We start from the raw sequence: 9979 nt of genomic DNA on the forward strand, positions 1-9979 counted from the left end.
ATGTCGGCAGACCGATGTGTCTAAGCTACAGACGATCCTGACAGACCACGTTTGAGTCAACAGACCAATGTGTGTAGGCTACGGACGATGCTATCAGTACAAGTTTGACGGTGAAAGACCAATGTGTGCAGGCTGTGGACAATGTAGACAATGCTGGAAGCCCACGTCTAACATCAGCGACCGTTGTGTACAGGATAAAGACGAGACATGAAGACCACGTATGACGTCAACTGACCAATATGTGCAGTCCAATGGTGAAGCGGGTAGGCCACATTCGACGTCGGATGATGATTGTGTGTAGGCCAAAGGTAATGCAGGCAGGCAATGCTCAACGTTGGGTGACCATTATGTGTATGCCAAGGTAGATTCAATAAGTCCATGCAAGATATTGCAAGACCATTGTGCAGGACAAACTCGATGGAGGTAGGCAACGAGCGATGTCACCTGACTGATATGTGCAGACCAAAAGTGATGCAGCTAAGCCACACTTGACCTTGGTAAACTGATGTGTGCCGGATAAGTATGATGTTGGTAGGCCATATTCGACATCGACTGGACGATGTGTGCAGGCTATGGATGATGATGGAAGGCCACGTCCGACATTGCTGACTAATGCATGTAGGCCATGAACGATAGCTGAAGCACATATCCGACGTCGGCTGGACTTAGTGTGAAGTCAAAAGGCGATGTGGGCTATCCATATCCAATTTCAATTGACCACTGTTTGGAGTGCAATGACGATGCAGGAAGGACACGTCCAAATTTGGCTTATCGTTGTGTGCAAGACAAAAGAGACGCTAGAGGGCCACGCACAACATCGGCTGACCATTGTGCAGGAAAAATTCAGTAGGGTAAGCATTGCCTGATGTCATTTTACCATTGTTTGTAGGTCAAGAAAGAGTTCCGAGGTCCACACGTGAAGATGGATAAATGATGTGCACAAACCATGATCAATGTGAGTAGTCCACTGCTAACTCAGCTAAACAATGTGTAGGTGACGGTCTATGCGGGTAGACCACGTCCGACGTCGTCTAGCCAAGGTGTGCACGCCAAGAGAGACGTGGGAATTGCAAGCTCGATGACTCTTGAATGATTTGCACAAGCCATGGCCAATAAGGCTGGTCCACGCTTGACCGATATGCACATGCCACATTTGATGCGATAGTCTATGGCCTATGTCGACTGGCCAATGCCGTTTGTTGTTGGACTATGTCTCTTTCTTGATAAATATATGCCTTGGCTGATCCTGCCACTTGTTAGCCTACGTTGATGTCTCCATGACAATCTGCACATGCCATAACTTATGTTGCCTAGATTCATCTATCATCGCTTGCTCGAAGTGTACCAGACTAAGCTCATGCTATCTGACATAGGCTGATGTGAAGGTCGCCCAACCGATGTACACACGCCAAGACAATTGCGTGCAGGACTTGGCTATACTTATCTCATTAGACAACGTTGCTTCTTAGATGCACACATGCCATGTAAAATTCATGCATTCCTTAGCTGAAGCTGCCTATTATTGGCTGACGTCCTTTGCCCAAAGCTCACAAGCATTTGTCGATGGTGCTTTCTATTTTGGATGTCGATGCCTCCAAGATGATATACACATAATACAGGTTATGAATTCATATCCTTGGATAATAATACATGTTGTTCTCCGATGTTGCCATCAACATGTGCATAAACCATGTCAGATGCTTGAAGGCCTTGGTTGATGCAACTGTCAATGGGAAACGTCGGCTAGCCAATGCATGCAGGTCATGACCGATGTCGGCTAGCAAATGCATACAGACTTTAGCTGAAGCTGCCTACCATTGGCTGACCTTTTGCCCAAAGCTCACAAGTATTTATCGATGGTGCCTTCTATTGCCAATGTCGTTGTTGCCAAGACGATGCACACACACCACGTTTTCTGCATGCATGCCTTAAATGATGTTGTGTGACATTGAACGATGTCGCCAAGTCAATGCGCGTAGGCTAAAACTGATCTCATCAACTCGTGCATATGAAATTATTGATCCATGAATGCCTTGGCTGTTGTTGCCTGCCATCGTCCAATGTAGCTTGGTCAATGTGCGCAGGCCATAACATATGTCCCCTAACCGATGCGCTCAGACCATGGTTAAATTCGTCTGACCGATGCGCACAACCAAGGACCAATAATGACTGAGAGTTGTGCACAAGCCACGACCGATATGGACACACCACAAACAACGTCGATAGAGCAATGTGCACAATCCATGACCAATGCGGGCGATCCACAACTAATGTCGCATGGATGATGTCTTTTTTCGTTGGCCGACATTTCTTTCCCAAAGAACATAGGGCTTGGCTAATGGAGCCTGCCTTTTCACGGCGCCGATGTCGCCTAGCTGATGCGCACACCCCACGACTCATACGTGAAGGCCTTGACTGATGCTATCTGTCGTTGGCCAATATTGGTTTCTTGGTCACAATATGCGACATCTGATGCATGTCCTACTTGGAGCGTTTGATTGTATGGCACAAATTCTGACTTATAGGAGTAGACATCGTTTTTCCAAAGATTCATTTTAAACATTTACAATAGTAATATGCACTTTCTAAGGTACAAACACACATTAGCTTCAACAAATAACTTAGTAACCTGAAATTCATCAATTTCAAATTTTTTAATCTTTAGTTTGGTTCGATGAATGTGGAAAGTTGGTAAGTCATTAATAAAACTGAAAAATAAAAAATTCATGCCAAAAATTTACAAATAAATATAGTAACCTTAAATTCAATCATTACAACATTTTTTTTTATTTTTAGCTTAGTTTAATAGATCTCTAAAATGTGTATTTCATAGAAAAAGTAGGATTTTTTAAAAAAAAATATAAAATCAATGCCAAATATTCAAAATTAATATAATAACCAGAAATTCAACAATTTTGTAATTTATTTTATTTGGTAAATCTCAAAAATAGGTAATTCATTAATAAAAAATAGGAAAAATATAAAATTTAACGTAAATATTTCTCAGATATAAGAGTAACCTTAAATTATATTTATTTTTGTTTGATAAATCCCGAAATGGGTAATCAATTAATAAAAATAGGAAAATTTCACCAAAAAAATATAAAATTAATGCTAAAAGTTCACAAATAAATAAAGAATTAAATTAAATAATTTTATAAATTTGAATTTTTAAAATGTTATGTAAAAAATGAAAACCGTATAAATAAATTTTTAGTAGTGAATAAAAGTAAAAAATATATGAAATTGCTTAAAAATACTTACAAACATGTGAAAAATAATGATAGATTACATATTTCTACAAATAGAAGAACTTTCAGTATCGTACGAACCGAAACGTGATGAAATTAGTACGAAGAACCATGTGAGGCAGAAACTTTGATAAGAAATGATGGAAAATAGGTGAATATGTTGTTTTGCAGGAAAGGCGTTTCACACTCTTTTGTTTTTTTTGTACGGAATAGACAACCCCATGTTGTCAACTAGACCTTGATCAATGTAGTTGCATGTGAGGTCACTCGTCTGAGAAGTGAAAGCAACACGCGATGCGGGTAGGCACATCTGATGTCGGCTAACCAAAGTGTGCAGGACACAATCGACGCGTCTAGGTCACTTTGACATCGGTAGACTGAGATGTGCATGTTATGGATGTAATTTGCAAGCGACATGTGCATATGCAGCCTAATGTGTGCAGGACACAAATGATAGGAACAACCCATGTACAACATCGACTAACTGATGTATGCAGGCCATAGACGATAGGTGCAACCCATGTCCCACATCGGCATATCGTTGTGTGAAGGCTACGTTCGACGTCAGCTAAACATTATGTGCAGACCAAAAGCGAAGTGGAAAGGTCACGTCCAACGTCAATTGAAGATTATGTAGAGGCCAAAGGTGACGTGGAAATACTATGCTCAACGTCTACTGACCATATGCAAGCCAAAGGCGATAGGGTCAGACAACGTTCGACGTCAACTAACCGTTGATCTAGACAAAGGTTATGAGGACAGCCAATACCCAATGTCGCATGATTATTGTTCGCAGGCAAGGGGAAATGTGGGTAGCCCATGCCCGATTATTGATAAGCGACGTGCACAATCCAAGAGGGATGTGAGTAGTCCACGACAAATTTCAACTTAGCAATATGCATGCTACGATCAATGCGAGCAGCCATTGACGATGATGACTAGCCATTGTTTGCAGGACAAGGGTGATGCAGGAAGGCCATGCCCGAAGACCTCTAAAGGATGTACACATGCAACGGTCGATACATCCGATCCAAGCCCAACATCGATGTGCACATGTAACGTTTGATGAAGGAATCCATGACTAATTTCGCCTAGCCAATGCCGGTTGCCGTTGGCCAATGTCGTTTACTCGAACCACACTGGCCTTGGCTTATGCTTTATGTCGTTCGCTGAGGGTGATGTCGCCCTTTTAATGTGCACATTCCACGGCTGATGCCTACAGGTCTTTGTTGATTTTATCTTTTATGGGCCATAGTCGCTTTCCCGAAGTGCACATGTCACTGCTGATGTAGCTTGACGGTGGTCTATGCAAATGTAACCTAATAAATGCAAAAATGCCATAATCGATATATGCAAGGCTTTGCTGAGGTGCTTGACGTTGGGCGAAATCTACAAACAGATGTGTGTAGGATGCATAAGATGTTGGCAAGCCATGTTTGATGTTGGCAGACCAATGAGTGCAGGCTACGGACGATGCTGAAAGTTCACGTCTGACGTCGGCTAACCAATGTATGTACGCCATAGATGATAGGTGCATCCCACATTCAACGTTGGCCGCCAATTGTGTGCACGTAAAAGACGATGCAGTCAGTCCATGCCCGATGTCGGTTATCCATTGTGTGTAGGCAAAAGACAATACGGGAAGGACACGTCTGACGTGAGCTATCTGTTTTGTGCAAACAAAAGGCGATGGAAGAAGCTCATGCCCAATGTTGGTTGACCTTCGTACATGCTTAAGGCGATGGGGACAGGCAAAGGCTAGTATCGCTAACCATTATTTGCAGGCAGTCCACGCCTAATGATTGCTCAGGAATGTGCACAAACCACGGTCAATGCATGAAGTCCACCATCGATGTCAGCTGATCAATATGGAGGCTACGGATGAGGCGGATAGCCCACGTCTGACACCGGTTGGCCATTGTATGCATGCCAAAAGCGATGCGGGAAAGTCAAGCTCCACGACCGCTGAGTAATGTACACAGGCCACAACTGATGCGAGAGGTCCACGCCCAGCGACAACATAGCGACATGAATAGGCAATGGCCAATGCTGCAGTCCACTACAAATACCATTTAACCGATGTTGCTTTTCGTTGGCCGATATTGCTTGTCGTTGGCCGATGTGATTTTCCTTAAGCGCGGATGCCTTTGGTGATGCTGCCTTCAATTGGATGACGCCAAAGTTGCCCCGCCGATGCGCACACGCAACGAATGATGCGTGCATACCTTTGTTGATGCTGCTTACCGTTGGCCAACATCACTTGCTCGAAGCGAAGAGGATTAGGATGATACTTTCTGACGTTGGATTATGCAAATAGCGCTCATTCGATGCAATCATCCCATGGAAGATGCACATAGTACTTTGATGATGTTGCATTGTATAAGAAAATGTCGCTTTCCATACGTGCACATTCCATGTTAGATGCGCGCCGAACTTGGCTGATGCTGCTTATTAGTCACATCCTAAGACCACACCTAGAAGATATGTCACTCTCAAAGTGCAAATGGGGTACTTGACCTCTCGGAGGTCTTGTACAAACCCTTTCGTATCGTTCATCGCATATAAATATATGAAAAGTAGTTCAGAATTAAAACTTTTCATAAACATTCTATAAGTCCATAAAAATATTTTTCATATAAAACTCATAGGAAATACTAAGTCTCATTTCATCAAATCTTTGAAACAAAAATACTTTGGGACACGGACCATACAATACAAATATATAAATACTTTGTCTATTACAATACTTCAATAATAGACATAAAAGACATCTATGCCCTCGAGTCAATGAGGATATACTTCAAATTGCTTGAATATCCTCTAATCCAAGCTTAGATATCCAAAATAACTTTCACCAATGAATCACTTCAGAGATAGATAAATGCATTGAATTAGTACAAATACATGTACTAAGTATGTCATAATGCATAAAATCAGAAAATAGACATTAATTAGAAATATGCATCTTTTTGACTTAAAGACCATTATATAATCATAAGAACATCATTTAACATCTTAGAAACACATAAGAAATCACTTAATCCATTTATGACATTTTTATGAACGACATTCCAGTTAACTAATTGATTGTACAGGGAACTCCTTCGTTGTTACAGTGAAGTTTGTTAACTTCACTTTAGACACCTTCTTGCATGTAATCTTCTTATTAAAAAATTGCTAGGACTCACTTAAGTAAGACAAAGAGAGACCGCCCATACACCCTCTCTAGGCACACCTAAATGATCCTCAAGACCACCTATAATGAGACCAACACACATTTACTAGACATCATGCACATGAACATGAGCTTCTTCTACCAAAGGTGATTCTAATTCTCACATGTGTGAGTAGTGAAGAGATCGCCCATACAATCCCTTACACACACACTTAAGAGAACCTATAGACTACCTAAGATTGAATCATTCTCACTCAATACATCAACATATAGATAATATGACATTCTCCTTCCAAAGGCTATCAAAAGAGTTACTTAATTAAATCAAGAAGATAACATCCATGATGACCTCTTCAAAATTACCTAAATAATCCTTAAGAGTACCTAAGGCTTAGATCAAGTCCACATAATCAATCATCTTCCTTAACTAGAGTCATTCTTAAGACTTTTCTACGTAAGATACGAAGTGAACATTCCTATGCCCCCTTCACACCTTAACTAGACAACCATAACTACTATATATACGTACTTAATTCATTTAACATGCTTTCTTAACTTAAGCCGTTAAATTTATTAGTTCATTTAAAACTCATTCATCACATAAGGACATTCAAGTAATGATCTTTGACAAGATCTAAGGACTCTAACTAACACCTTCAAAGCCTATTGTGCAATGTCTAAATAGCGTTACATACTACCACCTAAACTTCATAGAACTTCTTAATGATATTAGGTATCTCACATGATTAGAATAGGCAATAATCGACATTAACCATGATAGGTAAACGTGGAATTCGGAGTTCTAATCTACTACGATAAGGGTATTCTACTTGCCAAGAGTAGAACTTGGACACCTTCCATGAAGGCACATGGTTAAAAAATATGAAGGGCTTTTATGCACTTTAGTCTCATTATCAAGTAGAGCTACATTGTACTCTAGTCTCCTTCCCAAGTAGAGCTACTTCCCATGACATAATCACTGGTTCTAGTCTTTGTTATCATAGAGTCATTTACATGAAAGGTTCATAAAAATAGGTTTCATATCTAGTTCATAAACCAATCACATTCACCCTACCAAAGAGGTCCACTAGGGCTACCTTATAATGGCGACATAGATAGCTCATCATTAGTTTCCTAAGGATGATGACGCCGTTCCATCCAATCAACCCTAAGTCCATCATCCTTTACATGAAGAATACCATTACGACTCTCGACTTCAAATTCATAACATAACCTTACCACTAGGTTTAAGGTTCCACGTACTTGACCTTCTTAACATCATTTAAGGTCTCACATATCACTAATTCATACATGACAAGGGTTCACTATGCCTACCTAGTCAAGAAATCATTCATACATGTATAAAGCAAGGGACACAAGTCTACCTAAACAAGGCACAATATACTTTACTTTATTGCATATAACATATCATTCTTTTAAGAACTTAGGGATGACCATTATCATCTTTATGTCATCCTATACATTATTATATCATCATCCATATTACCAAAATAGAATCATATAGTCAAGTAGGGAAAATCATGCATCAACTCTACGACTACACTCATGAACACATAGTCATAGTCTAACATGATCTCCTAATATACATAGAAGGAACACATACTTTCACATTACTTCACATGTTGATATATATACTCATACTTCACATAAATAAACTACACAAATCATCATAGTACTTCAAGTAGTGACGACAAGGCCATTATCACCCTAATAAATAAAGTAACGCTGATAAGGCCACATCTATTACAAGTAAAGTACATAGCACCGCCACCATAAGTGGACCACACCAATCACAACATAATTCAAGTCAAATTAACACAAATAAAGAGAATTAGGGAAGCGTACCACCAATCCATTCTCACCACTTCAATCAATAGCTAAATAATCTAATTCAATACCAGATGGCCCTTACCCATGGTCATAACAAATAATTCAATATATAAACTATGATTTTCAATGAAACTAGGTCAATTCAATATATAATCATCAATCTAAGACAGCATAGATATCAATTCAGTACAATTATTACATCATTAAATAGCCCGTAGAAAATTACGCTCGAATTCCTAAGCATTAGATTAATATCACTAAACCCATAAAGTAGTCAAAAACTAGGGTTCATCAATTACATGAGTTTATAGGTTAATTGAGTTAATAACAATTCAATAAATATACAATGCTTTAAAACCTTTAATGTAAGCACACATGGATAGATCATGAAATTGGACAATTCATCTTTGAAAACTTTTAGAAAAACTCTTTGGAACTTGGGCTCCTTGATTGAAAGAGTTTCAAGGATCAAAAACCATAAATCAATCATGTTAATCCAAAATTTTGATGAGGAATCACCACTAAAATCTCCAATCCAAGCCTCTCTCGAGTTTTGGCTCCAATGGAGTTCTGCAGAATATCTAAGGGATTTTGGGTTTTGATTTTTGAAGAATGAAAGTGTAAAAATCTTATAAATATGTTTAAAATAACTAAAAGAACCTTAATTAACCTTAATTTATCTTATTTGTACATGGGGTGAATTTACAAATTCACTCCTTGACTTAACAGTGACCTGCCCAAGTGCCAGCCTCATATACGGATGGCCACCAACGTACCGTCTCCTAACAAACGAACCGTTGTATTGGTCCGTGGTTTGGGACTGAGGCTGGTCCTTGTCTTTCTTTATCCCACACCTAAGTGTAAAACCATGACACCCATGTACGGGGCTTCGAATGGCCCAAGAGCCGTCTACTACCTCCGTCGTTTGGGGCTGTCTTGGCTTCAAGGAAAGGATCCTTCCTCAAGGACCCTTGGTTGGTCCTTGGGAACTTTCACCTAGACGTTTCCAACCCGAATATGTTAATATATAATTTTAGGACCTCCCACATCAATTTCATAAAAAATGAACACGTAAAAATCGACGAAACATGCCAAGACATACAAGGTGGTTTCAAGGCAAACCTTTCGAACATCATTGATGTTCTTGGACGTTTGACCTCCAAACGTCACAAAACCTGACACACTGCGTATAAACACTATAATGACTCATATAATGACATCATTAACTCATAAAAAATACATATAAGTATATAACCACATATGAGGATCATAGGTGACTTAGTCGTCGAACGTCTTAGTTGTCCCTTGACGTTTCACTTCAAAATCATCCAAAACTCTAGACACTGCCTCAATACCATATTATAGACAACTTAAGGACCTTATACCATCATAACAACCATGTTAGGGTCTACCTTCATCTAAGTCAATTTCGAGGTATTACAATCTCCCCTACTTGGACAACATTCATCCTCAAATGACAGTTTGCCGGTCTCCGAACACTTCCAAGAATAGAGATTCAATTTAACAGATGATGAACATACCATATAACACATTATCTAGGACAAAAATCAATTTCACATAATCCAGAGAATCACAACAAATAAAGAAGCTAGAATAAATTGTACAACTCATCATGCCATAAAAGTCACATCCTTCATTCCAAATACCAAAAACTCATTTTATATTCAATATCATGGTCATA

Source organism: Solanum lycopersicum, chromosome 5 (assembly GCF_036512215.1).
Source record: "Solanum lycopersicum chromosome 5, SLM_r2.1".
NCBI classification, from domain to species: Eukaryota; Viridiplantae; Streptophyta; class Magnoliopsida; order Solanales; family Solanaceae; genus Solanum; species Solanum lycopersicum.